The sequence below is a fragment of the Vipera ursinii genome (assembly GCF_947247035.1).
Source record: "Vipera ursinii genome assembly, chromosome: 3".
NCBI classification, from domain to species: Eukaryota; Metazoa; Chordata; class Lepidosauria; order Squamata; family Viperidae; genus Vipera; species Vipera ursinii.
The window spans coordinates 43,933,675-43,952,398 of NC_139516.1; the positions used below are offsets into that span (position 1 = coordinate 43,933,675).

General features: G+C 40.8%; 1 protein-coding gene across 3 annotated transcripts in view; it reads right to left on the reverse strand.

Moving 5' to 3' along the window:
• CDK18 (cyclin dependent kinase 18) overlaps positions 1–18,494 on the reverse strand; it is a 115,734-nt gene extending 97,240 nt beyond the window's left edge. For all 3 annotated transcript variants that reach the window (XM_083359837.1, XM_083359838.1, XM_083359839.1), the window contains exon 1: positions 18,223–18,494. The gene's annotated coding sequence lies outside the window, so the exon portion shown is untranslated. The remainder of the gene's footprint in view (positions 1–18,222) is intronic.
• Between the last annotated feature and the right edge of the window lie 230 nt (positions 18,495–18,724).

Genomic DNA, 18,724 nt, shown 5'->3' on the forward strand with positions numbered 1-18,724 from the left:
GAGCTTACCGAGGACTTGCTTCGGTGCTTCCAGGATCGCGCACACCTCTCCCAAGCCGCCGCCGTCCGGAGACCTGCCAAAGTTTGGGGAGGTTTGGGGAGGTTCGCGCGCACCTCCCCAAACCTCCCCAAACGTCGGCAGGTCTCCGGACCTCCGTGCCCTGCCTGCCTGCTTCTTTCCGCTGCAGAAAGAAGCAGACCTCCGTGCACTGCTTGCCTGCTTCTTTCCGCTGCGGAAAGAAGCAGACCTCCGCGCTCTGCTTGCCTGCTTCTTTCCGCTGCGGAAAGAAGCAGACCTCCGCGCTCTGCTTGCCTGCTTCTTTCCGCTGCGGAACGAAGCAGCCTGAACGAAGCAGGCTGCTTCTTTCCGCAGCGGAAAGAAGCAGGCAGGCTGCTTCGTTCCACAGCGGAAAGAAGCAGGCAGGCTGCTTCTTTCCGCTGCGGAAAGAAGGCTGCTTCTTTCCGCAGCGGAAAGAAGCAGCCTGCTTCGTTCAGGCTGCTTCGTTCCGCAGCGGAAAGAAGCAGGCAGGCTGCTTCGTTCCGCAGCGGAAAGAAGCAGCCTGCTTCGTTCAGGCTGCTTCGTTCCGCAGCGGAAAGAAGCAGGCAGGCTGCTTCTTTCCGCTGCGGAAAGAAGGCTGCTTCTTTCCGCAGCGGAAAGAAGCAGCCTGCTTCGTTCAGGCTGCTTCGTTCCGCAGCGGAAAGAAGCAGGCAGGCTGCTTCGTTCCGCAGCGGAAAGAAGCAGGCAGGCTGCTTCTTTCCGCTGCGGAAAGAAGGCTGCTTCTTTCCGCAGCGGAAAGAAGCAGCCTGCTTCATTCAGGCTGCTTCGTTCCGCAGCGGAAAGAAGCAGGCAGGCTGCTTCGTTCCGCAGCGGAAAGAAGCAGGCAGGCAGGGCGTGGAGGTCCGGAGACCTGCCGACGTTTGGGGAGGTTTGCGCGCGCACCTCCCCAAACTTCGTCAGGTCTCCGGACGGCGGTGGCTTGGGAGAGGTGCGCGCGATCCCGGAAGCACCAAAGCCTCGGCCGCGCACAAGTCCTCGGTAAGTTTTTTTTGTTGACTGGAGTATAAGCCGAAGTGGAATTTTTCAGCCCAAAAAGTGGGCTGAAAAATTCGGCTTATACTCAAGTATATACGGTAACCTGCTTAAACTAGAAAATTTCTAACAATAACATGCTAAGTTAATACAATTATCAGTCTATTTTTAGTTATACATATACATATCCTGTTTTTAAATTTTTCCTAATTCTTATTTTTGATTATAGTATTCAAGTTTAGCCTCTGTCATCCATAATAGCATCCATAACCCAAATTTCCCTTATTTCACTACACAAAATTTATAACATCTAATATAATCCTAAAACCTATATAGGTAACTTCTGGTTTTATTTCATAAACATTTCTATTTCTCATCCTGATACATCACAGCTTAATAATACAATAACCTAGATTTGTCAATCTATTTTTACTTATGCATATCCATGTTCTGTTTTGAATTCTAATTCTTAATTTTTAGTTAAAGTATTCAAATTTAACCTTTAGCATCCATAATAGCATCCATAACCCAAATTTCCATTGTTTCATTATACAAATTATAATATCTAAAATAAGTCTAGTAAATAGATAAAGATATTCTAGTTTTATCTCATAGATATTTTCTATTTCATAACCTAATAGATCACACCTTACTAAAAGAATAGCCTTTAGTACCTCTCTAACAGTTCTTTTTTTTTTAAACCTAACTCTAGCTTTCTTTTTCTGCCAACCTGGTTTCCAGACCAAAAACTTTGAGTTGTCAGATAGGTCTCCCTTCGTTCTAGCACATATTGCTTGAATCGAGGGAGACCGTCTAGCCATCAATGATCCAGAAAAGCTAAACCATTTATAATCATTGAATTGTTGTGCTGGTGGTTGAAATCTCTGTATTTGCTCTAATATCTTTATCTTCTCTTCAGTCTGGTCTCTTTCTTTGGTAACTTCTGATTTAAGTAAAAGGTTGTGTCCAATTTTGTAGTTATTGCTTGGTTGTCCAGGTTTTCAATAAGCTGTCTTTGTTGATCTTTAGCATCCTCTGTTTTGGTGTTACTTTTTTCCGGTTCATGTACTTTTGGAGTTGTAAGTTCTTTAGCTGGAATCAAAATTTGGATGTTAAATTTTTCAATATCTTGTTGTTGTTCTGTCTTAGTGGTGGCTCCTTCCAATTTTGTTGTTTTTTATAAGTTCTTTAGTTGGAGTCTGGGTTTCAATTTGTGGTTTCAAGCTAGGACCTTTATTTTTGAGTCTAGAATTAATTATCTCAGTGGCTTCAAGAATTTTTTCAAGTGTAAGCTTATAGTCAATTCAAGTTTGTAGCTGGTTTCCCTCCATTTCTAGAATAATTATAGTCTTTTAGTGGAGGCTAATTTTTAAACAAAAATTCTTAGAAGCCAAATTCATCTACCAGCTGTTTCAAGTTTTTACCTTTAGTTAATGCCAAAGACAGATCTCAGTTATAAATAGATTTATTTGCCAGGGACATTCGCTTGCTGTACCAGGCTTAACCAGAAAATGTTCCCAGTGTTATTTAAAATCCTTTTGAGAAAGACTAGGCTTTTATCAAATTTAAGTTCTTCATCTTTTTTCTTTTTTTCTTTTTTGTCAAATGCATAAAATAGCCAGATCCAATTCCCTTCCCTCTCTCCTCGCAGGGGGAAGCAATTTCAGAAGGCTTTTAACAGGCAAAGAAAAGAAACTTGGGGGAGGGAGAAGGCAGGTCTCACCCAGTTCCTCCGCTGTGCTTTCAAGTGCTAAGTTGTTATTTTGGCCTCGGCTGGAAATGGTATTAACGATGGGCCATGGGAGTGGCCGATCCTTTCTTCGTTGCTCCGAAGAGCTGTTCCAAGTTGAGGGGGGGTGCTGCCCTCCCACAATCGATTGTAGAATGCTCTTCCCTGCTCATTGCCCCTCCAAGGTGACTTTTGACCCCCTTTCAGAGGTCCCCCAGCAAAAGAAAGCCAGACGGCGGGAGAAGCAATCCCTCGCGTGTCTGCCAGTGCCAAGATCCGGAACCGGAAGCCATTATTATGATATCTTCTATGTGTTATATTTCTAGTACATCTAGAAAATGTCAGCTTGTGTAGGCTGCTCTCAATGTATTACAAGTTATTTTCATTGGGTTTGCATGTTTGTGACAGACTTCAAAACAACATAAATGTTGCATATGGTCCTGAAGACAATCTTGGAAATTAAAGGCTAGATTGCTGAAGGACCAATCAGTGCAGCTCCACTGCTTTCCATGTCCGTGTAAATTATCTGATGAGACAACAGTATCTGTCCTTTAATAGCACTATTAATATTTAATAACATGATACGATGACACAGGTCTCTCTCTCCTCCCCCTGAGAATTCTGAGAACTTGTTAAATTTATCCAGAGAATTACACTTTCCCCTTCATTATTCATATCATGGTTTCTGCATGTTCACTTTCTACTCATCCATTCAGAAATTTATTTGGAGAGAAAAGTAACAGGCCAGTCTCCCACAGAGGCTACAACCTTTTTGTTAGTCAACTGCAGATCATTAGTCAGCTGTTCTTCACCATAATATTTTGGAACCCGGAAAGATGATCAAAAGCACTGATAGAAGGTAATACTTATGTGCCTTCATACCACATGATAAAAATACAGTGTTCATAATTTCAGGTTGCTTTTCTGAAGTTTCCTATGCAAAGAAACATTTAGCAAGGACTACCTGTAATAAAAGATTTGAATTATATTATGGCTGCTTCCCAACACACTTCTTTAAATTCAAGTTGTTGAATGAGGAATCTAAACCATTTTCTTCATTATCATTTTTTCATAGCTATAGCCACTGAAACCAGTTCTGACACATGTATAATTATGCTGCTGTACACAAGACTAATGGCAAAATTCATACTTCTTTCATACCAACATTTCACGACACACTAAACACAAGACGTTAGGACGGTGTGAAAATAATTCTTACTATAGTAAGCGGAACTTCTGCAGCCTAAAATGTAAGCTTTGAAATACTTTTTATAAATGAAATGAACAAACTGAGCAGTTCATGGGATATTGAGCATAGCAAAATATTTTTTCCTCAACCCAGTATAATCTTGGAAAGAAATTATGTAACTGTCTCTCTTGTCTATGTAGATTCTCAATCATCCAGGCTATGGTTGTCCCAAAGGTGCTTTTTCAAAAGGCAACTGGACCTTGTTTTTCCTTGAAGTTGTTTTGCTTCTCATTCAGGAAGCTTCTTCAATTCCAAGAACTGGGTAACAGGTCCAAGCCAAACTTCCTCCCCCCCCCACAAAAATACCTTCCCCTTCCCTTCTCACATCGTCAGAGTGCTTTTCAATGCCATTTATTTTGTATCCTCCTGGAATTGAATATTTTATTTTAGTTATTTTATTTATTGACCATGTTTCTACACCGTCCATCTCACTAAGGGATTCTGGATGTCATCTCTGCACTGCACTCATCACTGTTCTCACTGATGAGGATTTTGTTGCAATGGCTGTTATGGAGTTATTTTATATTGTTTTAATCTTACTACTGATTGTATGTCTGTAAGCTGCTCATATTTGGTTATGATTAGACTAGCAAAACAAATAAACAAGCAAGTGGGCTCTGAATTGTCTCTCCCTATTTGTCACCATGATAACTCTCTGAAAACAGAACAAAATGGGACCAACTTTGATATCATGAGAGATCTGACAAGAGAAACATTATTCTAAAAATGGGTCAGCTCTGGCCAGAGGACGGAAAGAAAGAGGCTGGAGGGGGGGGGGAAATGCCCAAATCCATCCCTATCAAGGAAGTTTGATAGTAGCTCTGCAATGCTATTATTAGCTCCATTCTTATGTCTTCCTTCTACCTGGCCATGAGATTCAGAGCAGAGCTTCTAGAAATGTACTCAAAAGAATTTCAGAAACAACCTCACCTATTTTGATAAAGAGGGTATTCATCTATATAAATGCTAGCCCTCATTAAAAGAATCTAATCTTTTTGGTGGGGAAGAAATGGAGGTAGTGACAGATTTTATTTTCCTGGGCTCCAAGATCACTGCAGATGGGGACTGTAGCCAAGAAATTAAAAGACGCTTGCTCCTGGGCAGGAAAGCCATGGCAAATCTAGACAGCACACTAAAAAGCAGAGACATCACCATGTCAACAAAAGTGTGTGTAGTCAAGGCTATGGTCTTCCCAGTTGCAATGTATGGCAGTGAAAGTTGGACCATAAGAAAGGCTGAGTGTCAAAGAATTGAGGCCTTTGAACTATGGTGCTGGAGAAGACTCCTGCGAGTCCCTTGGACTGCCAGGCGATCAAACCGGTCAGTCCTAGAGGAGATCAACCCTGACTGCTCTTTAGAAGGCCAGATCCTAAAGCTAAAACTCAAATACTTTGGCCACCTAATGAGAAGGAAGGACTCACTGGAGAAGAGCCTAATGCTGGGAAAGATTGAGGGCAATAGAAGAAGGGGACGACAGAGAATAAGGTGGCTGGATGGAGTCACTGAAGCAGTAGGCGTGAGCTTAGATGGACTCCAGAAGATGGTAGAGGACAGGAAGGCCTGGAGGAACGTTGTCCATGGGGTCGCGATGGGTCAGACACAACTTCACAGCTAACAAGAAACAACAATCTTTTCAGAAATTATTCTGAATTATTACCATATTATGTTAAAAGATGCTCTTAGAAACAGTTTTCCCAGACATGGTCTTCTCCAGATAATCCATAATTACAGTTGGGCCATTCTAACTGGAAATTCTAGAGTTGTAATTCCAATAGATCTGTTAGAATATATCAGGATTAACCATGTTAGGATTAATAACTTTTTTATTTCAGCCTTTCATCAAAATTTTAAGCTAGATAAAAAACCCAACCATTAAACCATTTAGCACAATGTAATGCCTCACACAATGCCTCAGAGAAGGATTACTATAATTGCATACAATGATGAAAATTCTTAGTGTCTGACAACAGCAATTAAGTCAAGATCAGTATAGTCCACTAAAATGAATTTGAAAGCATCTACTATCTACAATATGACAAATGCTAAAAGCTAAGGTGCCAACAACCTCAAAACTCATAGAGAAATATGAATTTTTTTAAAGAAGCACAAGTTAAGGTTATAGAATAACTGTTGAGGAGGAAAGACTTAGTACTATCAACAGCAATCTACAGGTCTCAGCTATGTTCCTATAGCAGACTGTGGTGAGTACTTTATTTAAATTGAAGTCTTGAAAATATTTACTTTCTGTATCCGTTCTTTGGACCACTACAGAATTGCCACTGGATTTGCCATCCTTTATGGTATTAATTCACTGTGAAGACTGAACTAGCTGTTTAGACTCTGCACTGGTTTACTGCATCTGAAACAATAACTTTTTTTCCATGTAGTTTTGAGTGGTTTTCTATTGGCTTTGCTCTTGGCTTTGTTACTGCCTAATTCCTGACTAAAAGGAAACAATTAAGCTATGAAAATAATACAGGCAATTTTATTAACAAATCCAATCTCTGATCAATTTCATAACCTTAGTGAAAACAAAAACCTGTCTTGAATTTTCACTGAAGCCCATCATGCTGCATCTGAGCTCCGTGCAAACTACAGAATTATACTCCCATACTCAACACCCACACAGAGACAGTCTTCACCACAAACTCCAGTCATGGTTAGAGCTACTGTGAAAAGCACCTGCTTGCAAAAATGCCATCGTGTTATCTGCATCACAGCTACTAGAAACAGAACAAACAGAGCCTGTACACAGTGTGGCTTTCATTTACTTGGTAACCACTGCTCATTTTGTTTTTGCAAATGACATAAAATGCAGCATGTGCTGAACATTTGGATAAGAACGGGACTAGATCTTTACTTTCTTGTATGTGTGTGGAGTGGGGACAAAGATCTTTTTCTAACTCCAGCTCAGCAGCTCAGGTGTGAGATAACTGTTCCAGTTCCATTTTTTGAAGTCTCCTACTGCTCAGTTGGAGGAAGGACAGATGGTATCCTAGTGTTCCTGGCCTGTTCTCAGTGTTCTGAAGCTGGCAAAAGCTTCATGCTGATTTTTGAGGAAAGGGAGAGGGAAGAGTTTGAGTGAAAATACATTGTATTGAAGTATCCTTTAAGTGGCCATAGTACAGCACTGGAAACACTGCAGAGTTTGTATTTCCATGTCGTGAAATGCAAGTTTTAGGAATACTCAGCTCAAACAAGGGTACTGCACGACACTTATGACCACTGCAGCATCCCTGGGGTCATGTGATTTACATTTGGATGCTTGGCAACTGATTCATATTTATGACAGTTGCAGTGTCCCAGGGTCATGTGATCCCCTTTTGCAACCTTCTGACAAGCAAAGTCAATGGGGAAGCCAGATTCAATTAACAATCGTGTTATTAATTTAACAACTGCAAAAGCTTTTTTGGTGCTGTTGTAATTTCAAACAGTCACTAAATGAACTGTTGTAAGTTAAGGACTACCCGTACAAGGAGAGAGAAGGAAGTACTTGGCAAACCTAGGGCAGGGTGGATCGGTGTTCCCCTTAAACATTTTGCTCCTCTGAAGTTATTTATTTTAATTCTCATTCTTTTCTATATACATAAAACAGGTAACATAGTGAATAACAAACATAGCTATCCTTCTTGTATCTTATAGATCAGCGTTTTCCAACCTTAGGAACTTGAAGATGCGTGGACTTCAACTCCCAGAATTCCCCAGCCAGCATAGCTGGCTGGGGAATTCTGGGAGTTGAAGTCCACGCATCTTCAAGTTCCTAAGGTTGGGAAATGCTGTTATAGATTATAGCCTGGTGCCATTTTAATGATGTATATATTACTTTGACTATTGACAGATACACTATAACAGTTAGGTTTTTCAGAGTGGTTCTTTTTATGCCGGTATCCCCATTCTTTCTGTCTTCTTTTGTCTAATACCTTATATTTTTTGTTTAAGAATATTGTAAATTGTGTTTTAGTTGATACATTTCATGTGTTTCGCCTTACAGAACCACATGCTCATTCCTACTTCTATTTTATTTAAAACAAAGATCAAAACCTTCCCTTTGATCTTTTGTTCATGATTTCTTTACAATGCTTTTTAATTAATTTCAGTCTTACTGAAGCAAAGTGGGTGAATCAAAATATGCAGATATGGATATTTAAATATAAGAAACAATGTATTTCCTTTGCTTCATACTCATTTTGTAACTCCACACCATTTTTTCTCCCCAGGCCACTGGAAAACTGTCACAATTTGGCCCCACACCTTTCCCTGAGCATGGCTACCTCCAGACACGTTCTATAAATAAATGGCATTTGTAAAGTGAGGCGGGTGGCAGAGAGACAAGCAAACCCTTTTAAAGACCTTCATTATTCTTCCATTCCTGAGAAAAAGAAAGCATCTGTGATAATTATAAACATCATTTTTATCATTCACAGAAACCCAGATAACAGTTTAACCATATTGGGTTAAGAGCCCTTATAATTTTGGATTGCACTCTTTGATTTTGGTAGAAGATGGAAGTCTTTGGACGAATGAGTTTTACCGCCATGAGATATGTGACTCAGCATTTGTGATATAGGAAGACCAGCCCTTTATGGCATGGGTACAGGATATATGTGGAACCATCTTTTCCCAATGAGACTGGACCACTCCACTTGTGCAGGGCGAAGGGGCCTACTGTGATCCCATCAGTTAGAAGGAATTCCACATGGTGGGATCCAGGAAAAGGGCCTTTTCTACATCAGCTCCTGCTTTTTGGAACATCTTGCCACAGTTGGTAAGATTTCCCCCCTCTCTTTTAGGTTTCAGGAAAGGCCTTAAAACCTCCCTATGCCAGCTGCCTTCAGAAGGACAAGCTGTTGGCCAGTGGTGATTGGTGCATAACAGAGAAGGCACCCCAACTTTCCTCTCCAAACCCTTGTTTTTAGCTTGTTTTAATTTTTGTAATCTTGCTCTGTTTTTACATTTTTAATTGTTGGATGTTTGTGAGCTTTATCTTGAGGTAAGCCACTCAGAATCACCTGAACCACAAGGTGGGCAGTAAGTAAGTAAGTAAGTAAGTAAGTAAGTAAGTAAATAAATAAATAAATAACTGACTGAAGATTCCATCATCTGAAAGTACATTTAGAAATAGCTCTGACTTTACATTTCTAGGTCTAGATTTTGGGCTGGTTTGATTAGTCAAGGCAACATCAGTAATGACCGGAAACAATGACCTATTCCTGTCCCCAGCTTCTACTGTGAAACTGAAGTGGGAATGTTTAAAACTGAGACATTTCTGACACCCTAGCAGCATAGGTATACGTTCTGTCAACCCCTCTAGCTCCAGAATCATAAAGATGGCAAGAACTTTGTGTGCTAAGATGCTCCGTGTATTTCAACATTACTGAGTCTAAATTTTGAAGCTGGAGAAAAAGATATACACAATTGCAAAGATAATTCACATCCCTTCTATACCTTCCAAAATTTGGAGGAAGGTTGGGATTCATCATATTTGGCCAATGGCAGCAATCTGCTTTTCAGTAGAATCTAACCTGGAATCCTAGAATTACATGGACACCATTGCAGCTATTGTATTACCATTTTTTAAAATCAGGTTCAATCTTCCAATTGCAAAATTAATATTGAGATGTCAAATAATCCTCAAGATTTTATCTTCCATTTATTTCCATTTCCCCAAAGTATGATGACTGATGAAAGCACTCAATATTGAGCCAACCTTCTTGTACTAGAAGTATTCATATTTATTGTATTTAATATATCCTATTATGAAACCCTGGTACAGGAAACAAATCTGAACATTAAACCCCGACCCAAATGAATTCTTAATGAGTGGTTCTTCAACAAAATATTTTAATGCAGAGATTTTTTTTCTGTTTACAATTCTTACTAACTGACAAACTATGCTACCATCTAAAATATTTCATCCAATCCCATTGAACTAAAACTTAGGCCTTTATAAGTAGTGAGCATGCACCGTTTTTCTTTTAGTTTCCAAGTGCCTTGGAACATAGGCTGTAGTAACAAGAGTCAGAAAGAGAAAGACTACCTTAAAAGGAATTTTGTTTGGAATTTTTTGAAAAATACTGCAAGTGATTAGTGTACTGATAGTTCTGCAAAACCTAATTGTTTGCAGGACTAAGATCAACATACTGTACAACATCAAGAGCAGACATTCTGTTTTTCATTTCCTGTTGCAAAAAAAAGGTAGAGCATTGTAAGAAAATCTGAATAAGCAGATTCACTGGGTATATGGATAGATTATCTATCATTTTGACATGGTTCTCTCTCTCTCTCTCCTCTCTCTCTCTCTCTCCATACATATACTAAATAGATATTAAATAAAATGTGGATTTCAAGCAAGTGGTAGAAGGTATCTAGCCTTAGGAGATATGAAGGGAAGATTCCTGTTTTCCTACAGATTTTTATGATACCTTTGTGAAGAATAGAATAGAATAGAATAGAATAGAATAGAATAGAATAGAATAGAATAGAATAGAATAGAATAGAATAGAATAGAACAGAACAGAACAGAATAGAATCTGGAAGGGACCATGGAGGTTCTCCAGGCCTTTGATCACCTTAGTTGCTCTTCTCTGAAGTTTTTCCAAAGTCTCAAATACTTTTTGTAGCATGGTGAACAAAATTGGTTGCAGTATTCTGGGTGTGGTCTTACTATGGTTTTATAAAGCGGCACTAATACTTCGTGTAACATTGATTCTATGCCTCTGTTTATACAACCCAGGATTGTATTAGCTTTTTTAGTTTCTGCTGCACACTGCTGGCTCCCCCTTCGTGGATTACTGCCTTGTCGTGGTGAAGGGGCTTGCGTAATTCAATGAAGCTATGAGCTATGCCATGCAGGGCCACCCAAGATGGACAGGTCATAGCAGAGAGTTTTGCAAATAGCTGAAGAAAGGAGGGAAGCTTTGCAAATAGCTGGAGAAAGGAGGGAAGCGAAAGGCAAGGAAGAAAGGAAAGATACACCCAATTGAATGCAGAATTCCAGAGAATAGCTAGAAGAGATAAGAATGCCTTCTTAAATGAACAGTGCAAAGAAATAGAAGAAAACAATAGAATAGGGAAGACCAGAGATCTCTTCAAGAAAATTGGACAGATGAAGGGAACGTTTCATGCAAAAATGGGCATGATAAAGGACTAAAATGGCAGGGACCTAACAGAGGCAGAAGAGATTAAGAAGAGGTGGCAAAATTACACAGAAGAACTATACAAGAACGAGCTTAATGTCCCTGATAACCACGATGAGGTGGTCACTGACCTCGAGCCAGACATCCTAGAATGTGAAGTGAAGTGGGTCTTAGAAAAGCTGACCAACAACAAAGCTAGTGGAGATGACAGTATTCCAGCTAAGCTATTCAAAATCTTAAAAGACGATGCAATAAAAGTGCTACACTCAATTTGCCAGCAAATTTGGAAAACTCAACAGTGGCCACAGGACTGGAAAAGATCAGTTTACATTCCAATTCCAAAGAAAGGCAGTGCCAAAGAATGTTCAAACTACCGCACCATTGAACTCATTTCACATGCTTAAAGTTATGCTTAAAATCCTACAAGCTAGACTCCAGCAGTATGTGGATCGAGAACTACCAGAAGTACAGGCAGGATTTTGAAGAGGCAGAGGAACTAGAGATCAAATTGCCAAAAGTTGGCTTCAAACTTAACATTAAGAAAACCAAGATCATGGCATCTGGCCTTCTCAATTCCTGGCAAATATATGGGGAAGAAATGAAGGTAGTGACAGATTTTATTTTCCTGGTCTCCAAGATCACTGCAGATAGGGACTGTAGCCAAGAAATTAAAAGATGCTTGCTCCTGGGGAGGAAAGCCATGGCAAATCTAGACAGCACACTAAAAAGCAGAGACATCACCCTGCCAACAAAAGTGCGTATAGTCAAGGCTATGGTTTTCCCAGTTGCAATGTATGGCAGTGAAAGTTGGACCATAAGAAAGGCTGAGCGCCAAAGAATTGAGGCCTTTGAACTATGGTGCTGGAGAAGACTCCTGCGAGTCCCTTGGACTGCAAGGCGAACAAACCGGTCAGTCCTAGAGGAGATCAACCCTGACTGCTCTTTAGAAGGCCAGATCCTGAAGCTAAAACTCAAATACTTTGGCCACCTGATGAGAAGGAAGGACTCACCAGAAAAGAGCCTAATGCTGGGAAAGATTGAGGGCAATAGAAGAAGGGGACGACAGAGAATGAGGTGGCTGGATGGAGTCACTGAAGCAGTAGGCGTGAGCTTAAATGGACTCCAGAAGATGGTAGAGGACAGGAAGGCCTGGAGGAACATTGTCCATGGGGTCACGATGGGTCGGACACGACTTCGCAGCTAACAACAACAATACTGCTGGCTCATATTCAAGTGAATATCTACTAGGACTCCAAGGTCCTCTCACAGTTAATGGTTTTGAGCAAGGTCTCACCTAATCTGTAGTTTGATTTTTCCTGTCTAAATGTAAAACTTTGCTTTTCTCCATATTAAAGTTCATTTTGTTGGATAGGGCCCATTGTTCAAGTCTGTCAAGATCCTTTTGGATACTGAGCTTGTCTTCTAGGGTGTTGACTATTCCTGCCAGTTTAGTGTCATCTGCAGATTTGATGAGTTCCCCTTCTATTCCCTCATGTAAGTCATTTATGAAGATATTGAAGAGTACTGAGAGTAATGAGAGGCACTATTGAGATATTCTACTACTCATTGCAAATATTGTATGTTAAGGATAGAGTTAAAGATATGAAGGCTGAGACAGACATGGATTTGGGGGAAAACTTTATTTCCATTTTTCTCCCTCTCCAATAAAGGGAAGGTCAAAATGAAAACAATCTTCCCAAGGGGGAAGAAAGAAGTCCCTCTAATTTTTTTCCTGTTTGTTTCCTGAGTTTTTAAATATATTGATAGAAACTCAGGACTCACCAAACCTGTATCATGTGTAGCTGGGCCTCCCTGATAATTATTGATTTAGTATGTTTATATCCTACTTTCTGTTCAGGCGCTCAAACTTGTTTATAGAGTGTTTTCTTCACCAGTGCTTTGCCAACAGTTCTATGACGTAGGCTGGGCTGAGAGAAAGCAGCTGACTCAAAGTCACTTAATGACTTTCTGTCGCTGATGGAGGACTTGAACCTGGGTGTCCCCAGTGACAATCCAGTACTTTAACCACCATAACATCCTGGATCTCTAGCTACCAGAAATACAAGTTGGAATATCCTACTGATTGAAAAAAAATAAATAAATTAATGACTGACTGGGCCTACCTATACTGGTGAATGGACTTTTGTACTATTTGGAAGGACAATTTGGCACGGAAAATGATCTGAACATTAAAGTCTTCCTGTTGCTGATATACTTTTATGTAGTCTCCTATTAGCACTCTTAGCTCATCATAGTCCAGCTTCTTATAGCATTTGTTATTGTTGTTAGTTGCGAAGTCGTGTCTGACCCATCGCGACCCCATGGACAACGTTCCTCCAGGCCTTCCTGTCCTCTACCATCTTCTGGAGTATAGTATAGCCTTGAAAAAGCTAAAGGCAATGACAAGGCCACAGTATTATTTTAAACAGAATCTTTCAGTGTCAAGATAAATAGACAACTGTCATAGACAGATTGTAAATTAACATTATTTTTGGCTGCAAAACGGGCTATAGCATAGGGTAAACATCCTTGATGAGCAGAAGCTGCACTAAACTTGGCCATGAAGTTCAATGTGGGGAAATTGTCATTTAAAAAATAAACAGCTATGAATTACTTATGGTAGCATTATCACTACAGTTTTGTTTCCTACTTTAAAATGGTGGGAAATGGGGCTTTCAGTTTTCAGCAGACATTCTGAAAGGGATCAGAGGCTTTTGAGTTTGCTAGATGCCTGGATAAGAAGCCTTCTCTTATAGATGATGCATATTTTTGTCATTCTGAGTCCCCCCCCCAAAGATAATAGTGGGTTACAAAGCCCTTGGTCACTCACAGGTATAATAAAATAAAAGGAAATAAGAATTGAAGATAGATCTGATTCCTAAGAGTCGACTTCTAGTTTAAAGCCCTGCTTGGAACCTCTGGCAAATCTTTACATTTCTGAATCTTGCTTTTAAATTGCATGTAGTTACCTTGCTTTGAAGGGATGCGGTGGCTCAGTGGGTTAGGATGCTGAGCTTGTCGATCAGAAGGTCGGCAGTTTGGCGGGTCGAATCCCGAGTGCCGCATAACAGAGTGAGCACCTGTTACTCGTCTCAGCTTCTGCCAACCTAGCAGTTCGAAAGCACGTAAAAATGCAAGTAGAAAAATAGGGACCACTACGGTGGGAAGGTAACAGCGTTCCGTGCGCCTTTGGCATCTAGTCATGCCGGCCACATGACCACGGAGACGTCCTCGGACAAGCGCTGGCTCTTCGGCTTTGAAACAGAGATGAGCACCAGCCCCTAGAATTGGAAACGACTAGCACGCTTGTGCGGGGGAACCTTCACCTTTACCTTTACCTTGCTTTATTATTTACAGCATATCAACCACTTTGCTAACTACTATAAAGGGACTCTGAATTAACTGTGGGACCCCTACTGCAGTCCTTAAACCATCTGCATTAAAGTAAATAAAATGCAAAAAAATGAAGTAAACCAGATGCCAATATGAAAGAAAAGAGCACAAATTGTTATTGTGTATAAAATACTCATATGTATTTGTAAAGCACAATGCTATAAATATAGAACAAATGGCTTTAACTGGATGTAACACAGGCAGCGTAGTGGCCCCCTGAGTGAATGTTCAATGCAGTTTGTGCAGAAGACATGCCAGTACAAAGCTGCCTGCTGATATACAGTATTATGCATTTCAGTCCAGTTCTGAATTTGTTCAGGATAGCAACTTTCTCTTGGGGCTCTGAAACTAATATTGGCTGAGAAAGACAAACAATTTACAAGTATTCAACAATAACTGCAGGAATAACTCAAGAGTTCATTGAAGCAGAGAGTGTATATAAGGCAAACAGGTCTTTAACAAAAGGATAGGTTAAATGTTTAAATGCATGCTAAAGAGAGCATCAAGTAATAATAATCCGTAGCGGATATAAGCAGCTTTTACAGCATAACAGATGTGAACTGAACTATCATTCCCAGCAGCCCAATAGTCAGCATGGCTGATGATATGAGATCATATTTGTAGTTCAGCAACATCTGAAGCATCAAAAGTTGCCTAGACAATGGAATTAATTATCCTAGGCCTAGAATAACAAGCCTCTAACTTACTTGTTCTCATCTCTATAAATAAGCTTGGGAAATGAATGAAAGATTAAAAGAATCCATATCCCCTGGCAAATTTTTTTCTTTCTCCCAATGCTTATGTAAGCAAGACTATGACTGCTTATAGAATACAAAGTCCCAAACCAGAAACACAATAGTCCGTGAATTAGTCTAGAAAATCAGAAGGGTGATATATGCTGGAACAACTGGAATTCTCTTTTTATGCAGACAGGGGCTATTATGTCAGTACAAACAGCCCCAGATCAACAATTCTCCAATAACAACCTTTCATATTAAAATACATGAATAAGCCTTTATTTATCAGCAGATGTCCAAGGTCTAATGCTAATAATTCTGCTTTTCATGTTGGACAGACTCAGGGTAGGATCTTTCAAGTAGGCTGCTGACAGATACAAAGTACAACTGTTGCTGCTGCTACTTATCAACCTTATGTAAAATGTTAAGTAGTTTTCCATTAATTGAGCTCAAAGAGAGATGAAATGTATTCAAAACATCAGACCCCAATGCGCTCTAGTGTGAAAAGCAAGACAGGAGAAGAGTCAGACCATCATGAAATACTTGAGCAAATGGAACAAGCTTCTCTTCATTCACTGAACACTTCCTGTTCAGCATTTGCTGTCACGTGTTAAGAGGGCTTCGACAGAAGAAAGGAGGGGCTTCTTTCTGAAGTACAACTCTATACATGTCTAGATTTCATCAATCATTACTGGTTTCAAAGAACTTGCTTCCAAAAGGTATGCACAAAGTTGCAGCCTATGATTATTTCTGCATAGCAAAAACAGGGATGACATATTCTTAAAGGAACATTATGATCTAGTTAATGCATCATACTATCTCACCATTTGTTTACTAAGCCCAATTAACTGGATACCTTAAATAAGCTCATTATGGCTTATAAACCATAAACCATGGCTAGACTTAGTAAACACATACTAAAACAGAACCAAGCAAACACATGACATCTTAGCAAGCGGATCTTTATTTAGATTTAAAGTTTTGTTGAAATAAAGGCAAAGTTTAAAATAAAATTACCTGAATAGTAGAATGGCTTCTTTGATCTCCAAAGGAGGCAAAGAACACTATATAACATCTTGGTTTTTGAAAGATTACCAAGCAAGATGTTTTTTTTTTAAAATTCCATTTATATCCCGCCCTTCTCCGAAGACTCAGGGCGGCTTACAAGCTTAGCAGTAGCCTTCATTCTATGTATATGCCTGCTTATTAGGGCTTTCACACACACCCCCAAGCGGCATTATTACAAAGTCAGCTTATTGCCCCCAACAATCTGGGAGCTCATTTTACCTACCTCGGAAGGATGGAAGGCTGAGTCAACCTTGAAACCTTGAGGAAGAAACATTTGCTGCCTAACTTATAAATAATTTTTAAAAAGCATTATAAATACTGTACGAGTAGAAAATCTGTAGCTCTTATGTCTGATCTGCAAAGGTTACATTGAATGTTTTAACTCTTTGCTGCCATCTACTTGTCGTTCTGATGTTTGTGCTTAGATGTATAGTAGTCCTATATACTTTCTGAACTTATTGCCTATTTGTCTGTTTGTGACTGAATGTTTTAAAGTCTTTCTTACAGGGCCCCTAAAATTGCCTTCTAAGCTTCACACCAAATATGGTTGCTGATATATTTCTTTGCTCCAGTGTCTTCTCTATACCAAATATGGTTCCTGATATATTTCTCTTCAACCTTATTAAAGCCTGCCATCCTCATAGTAGCTACTTCGTCACCCTCAGAGCAACATGCCAATTGTTCCAATTCACTCGACTGGTAGAAACCACAAATAAAAATCAATATCAACAGTCTGGAGGATATTCTGCATTGCCTTTCTCAATTAATGCCACCATTGTCCTCATGTATGTGCAACAATCACTCCCTCTTTTGTTTCTGAGAGTAAGGAACTGCTTTAAGCATCCTTGGCTGGCTTCAGTTTTAGTCTGGCAGCTCAGGACTTTGTAATATGCAGGAATTCATCCAATTTGGGAAGCCTGTCAAATCTGACGAAGACAACTGAGTCAAATAAATATTTTAAACACAGATTTTCAATTTACTCAGAACCCCCCACCAGCTCTGTTGATGCTAGAACCAGGTGAATTGTTTACAACATGATCAAATCCTTATACTGAAATCCAGCAGATTATCCCCTGCTAGGATATATGACAGGTAGTAGGCAAAAAAAGGGAAATAACCGTTTGAATTAATTACATTCCCAAAGATTTTCTCCTTTCCTCTTCCTTGCTAGCTTCCTCTATAGAAGGTCAAAGTACAGACCCGATAAAAGTCCAGGGGGGGTTAAAGGAATCAGAGGCCAGGTAATAAATACATCAGGGGAAAAAAGAGGGGTGGTGTCAAAGCGAAAATGAGATCTAGTGCTAACAAAGTTCATCTTCATAGTCTGAAGGCCCAGATCTTCTACGGCAGAAATGATTTGCATAAACCAGAACATCTAAGGATCAACCCAGCAGCACAGCCTTGTTCTCAAAGGGTGCAGTGATTAAACTTTGAAGTTTTTAATAAGCGGCTTTCTGGCAGGATTCTGATGCATACAGAAAACAAGCTATCAGGGTGAAGTTTCTACGCACTAGCTTTCTGCACGCAGGGATCTTCTCCTGCCTTTCACCGAAAAGCACTCCCAGGTCCTCTTACCCAGCTTTGGGGAGCAGAGGCACGGAATTACCATTCATCCAGGGCCCTCAGCTACGCGGATATCGCCGAGCCACAAGAGTTGTTTTTGTCGCCACGCTCTTTCTAAAGCCTCCGGATCGGCCGAACTTTCCTTGCAAGAAGCTCGCCAACCGACCCGCCCGCGGGGCCCAAACTCGCCCGGAGAAGCAAAGAAGAAGCCGGAGGGACGACAAGGGCCCTGGAGCGGATGGCGTCTCTCTTCCCCTCTTCCTCTTCTTCCTCCCTCCCCCACCCCCACCCCGCAATTCACGCTGCGCTTCGCCGTACCTTTGCTCGCTTTGCACCGAAACGCCGTGGAAATGAAAGCAAACAGCCCCACGGAGGAGCCGCAGCGGTGCTGGCTTTACGCGCTGCTTTTTGGCCAGAGGGGCTCGCAGGCTTTTTTGCACCCCCGGTCGGCGTTTAAAAAGAAGAAGAAGAAGAAGAAGAAGAAGAAGCTGAGTCCCACGTCCACGCCTCCCGGCAGAAATTCATGACGCTCCCTGGCCAGGTCCCATCCGGGCAGAAAGAAGAACTGGAGGCTTCTGGTTTCCAAGAACAACCTGAGAGCCTGGCGCTTCGGCAGGGAGGAGCGACCCTGCCGCCACCTCCCGCGGAGGGCCAGAGGGCTTCACGCGGCGCTGGTTCCTCCTCTCCGTCGTGGCCTGAGGTGGGCGGGAGGGCCTGGGAGGTGGTGGTGGTGGTGGGAACGCGTGGATGGAGCGGGATTTATCCTGTAGAGGCAACGGGGCCATATTTTGTGGTTGGAAGAGAAGGCAGGAATGCAAGA